Source organism: Mus caroli, chromosome 1 (assembly GCF_900094665.2).
Source record: "Mus caroli chromosome 1, CAROLI_EIJ_v1.1, whole genome shotgun sequence".
NCBI lineage: Eukaryota > Metazoa > Chordata > Mammalia > Rodentia > Muridae > Mus > Mus caroli.
In genome coordinates, this window is record NC_034570.1 from 10,908,183 (window position 1) to 10,911,827 (window position 3,645).

A 3,645-nucleotide genomic window follows, 5' to 3' on the forward strand; every position below is an offset into this window, starting at 1 on the left:
CCGCCTGTCCCAGAAGCTGTCTGCCTCTGTGGTGCACACTCTCACCTGTGCAGACTAAGTTCCTAAGTTCGGTGGAGTCCTGGAACCAAGATGAAGCTCCCTGCTCCTGAGGCTGGCTCCTGGAATTCTTTTCTCTCATGGCTTGCCTGCTCATGTCTTTCATATTTTTATCTCAAATATTTACTGTATATATTAATTTGTAAGAGAAATAAATTTATAAATTTTTACCTATGCTGAATCTATATTCAAACTCTATCCAAAGCTCACTTTTAAAGCCTTCAGTTTTGTGATTGTATATTTACCTTTTTTGATTGTTGGTTTTGCTGAATTAAACATTTATTAAGAATATTACTTTTAATATTTTTTGAGTTTCTATACATGCCTTGTATTTGTATTATTTTCACTTCCCCTTTCTATTCACCCTCTCTTCTTTCTCTTCCTCTAAAGTTTATGGTCTCTTTTTCTATAACTTTAATCTACATATGAAAATATATGACATCTGCTGGGCCCATTTAGCAATGTTCATATATACATGAACATTTTGGTTTTGGGATGACCACTTGGGATTGGACAACCTATCAAGAACTCCTCCCTGAAGAAGACTGATGCTCCCCCTCTGTAGACATTGATTGCCTATAGCTAGTCATCTGGGGGTGGGGCCTGATGAATGTGTACTGTTTCTTTTTTATGTTCACCAGTGTTGAATTCTCTGCAATATGGTTACTGAAATAAGAATCTTACTGTTCCTCATAAGAATTTTGCAGTTTGAATTCTCATAGTATGATCTTCAATCTACCTAGAATTTATTTTTTCAGAAGCAGTTTTCTCATTTTGTTCTGATCCTGTTTAAATAACCAGTCGCCCTTTGACCATTTCCTGAAGTCTGTCCTTTGTCTATTCGTTTATAATGGTGTCTGCTACAACGCCAACTTTCCATGTGTCTGACTCAAGGTTATTTATTGAATTACATTGATCTGTTTGTTGCTTTTCATATCAGTGGTATTTGTCTTCGGGTTTGTGCTGCATTACAGCTGATATCTGCTTTTGCTATTCTCCTTTCCTTCAAGCTTTCTTTGTTCTTACACAGTGCATGAGCTTTGTCACTTGCATTCAATAAAAAAAAACACTGTTGGAATTTTAATGAAAACAATAACTCTGTATACCAGAACATACTTAAATATGCTAAGGAATCAGGGGTTTCTTTTATATTGAATCTTCTATAAAATTCATTTAGAGTTTTGGGGATACCCTTAAAAATTTACACTTTTCTCCTTAAGGTTCATTTAAGGTTTTGTTAAAATTAATTAGCATACTATAGAGTATTCTTTGTTATTATAAAATACCTGTGATTTCTGTTATAAGTTACACTGGTTAAACCATTGTCTGGAACACCAGTGCCTTAGTGTATTGATCTGAACTGTTTTCTAATAGTTAACTGTATTCTTCTAATCAGATAGCCTTCTAGTGAAGGCCATGTGATCTGTATTTTCTGCAATTCTCTCACTGTAGGGAACTTGTAGACAGTGACAAATTGTAGGGGTAAGAGCAGTCTTCCCCCAGGTATTCAAGAGGACTGTCTCAACCCTATGAAGGTCAGATCAGGTAGCACTTAGAACTCCAACTCTTCAGTCACATGACCTTGAGTTTGGACCCCACCACAGGAAGTTGTTTGATTTGGGGCAGATTATTTGAACCCATATCTGCAAAATGAAAAGAATAACAACACAAACAATTCATAAGAATTAAATAAACATGTTTTTACTCATGAATATAGATTTATGTTTTATAATCATATATTTATATTAAGATTTATATAAAATATTTAAATAAATGAAATATTTAATAATTTCCTAATAATTGTAAATAATTTCCTAATAATTTCCTAATAGTATATTTATTGCATATTTTGTTGGAGAAACTTATCTTCATTACTACTTTCACTGTTTCCTTTACAGTTGCGAATTAGTTAATCCTGTTAAAAAATAATATGCTTTTTGTTATTAATTTTCAAAAATAGTGATAAAGACAGATGATAGGTATGTAAATGATTGATAGAAATATGATAGGTAGAAAGAAGATGGATAGCTGGATAGATAGATAGATAGATAGATAGATAGATAGATAGATAGATAGAAATATGATAGGTAGAAAGATGGATAGCTGGATAGATAGATAGATAGATAGATAGATAGATAGATAGATAGATATCATCTTTACATTCCTGAACTGTAAATAGCAAAGCAAGCAACATTTTGTGTTTATTACTGGTGATGTTGTTGTTGTTATTACTATATTTGAAAATACTGTAAAACAATTGAATACAATTACTGTTTAATAGTCTGTACATGATTAATCTGTATGATTCAATGATCTAAGGTGTATTTACACTCTCAAAACCATGAAAATATTCATGTCTAATATTTCCAAAGTCTCACATGTCTCTTTGTTTTTACTCTATGTGGTAAGAATATCTAACAGGAGCTCCACTTTCTTAAAACAATGATTCACAATAGAGTTATATTACAATTGTTATACTGTTAAAGTATGCACTGTTACATAGAAATATCTGTAGCTAATCCTCCTCAAATTCTATAATGATGTTAGTGCAATTAATGGATGCATGGTTTTAAGCCAGCATACCTTGGTCAGAATCATAGTGTTTGTTCTTAGAGGCTTTTCCATAACTCTGAGATAAAGTAATCCTTACAGTTGTTGTTTCACATCTATACTAATAATTTTCTAAATTACCTGTTGAATATTGAGATGGGAGGTCAGGATATCCACTGATGTGTGGGAATAGCCTTTCTTTCACTAGAATACTCACAGGAGCAAATGTGGAGATAAAGTGTTGAGCAGAGACTGAGGGAAAGGTCACCCAGAGACAGCCCCTCCTGTGGATTTATGCCATATCCAGTTACCAAACCCAGACACTATTGTGGATGCCAAGAAGTGCATGCCGAAAGAAGCCTGATATGGCTGTCTCCTGAGAGGCCCTGCCAAAGCCTTACAAATGCTGAGTACAGGGTCCCCAATAGAGGAGTTAAAGAAAGGACTGAAGGAGTTGAAGGAGTTTGCAACCCCATAGGAAGAACAACAATATCAACCAACCAGAACCCCCAGAACTTCCAGGAACTAAGCCATCAACAAAGGAGTACATATGGCTCCAGCTGCATATGTAGCAGAGGATGGCTTTGTCTTGCATCAATGAGAGGAGAGGTACTATGTCCTACAAAGGCTAGATGGATGCCCCAGTGTAGGGGAACTAAAGGTGAGGAGGTGGGAGTGGGAGGGTAGATGGGTTGGTGGAGGAATACCCTCATAGAAGCAGGATAGGATAGGGTGTTTCCAGGAGGGAGGGAAACAGGGAAAGTTTCTGAGTTCATTATACTTTGTCATTGCATGACATTACCTGCTCATTTCCCTTTTCAGGGTAAGTAATTGATCTTATAGTTCAGTATAAATAAACTACCTAGTCATCTATCTATCTATCTATCTATCTATCTATCTATCTATCTATCTATCTATCTATCTATCTATCTACCTACCTACCTATCTAATCTATCTATCTATCTACCTACCTACCTATCTAATCTATCTATCTATCTATCTATCTATCTATCTATCTATCTATCTATCTATCTATCT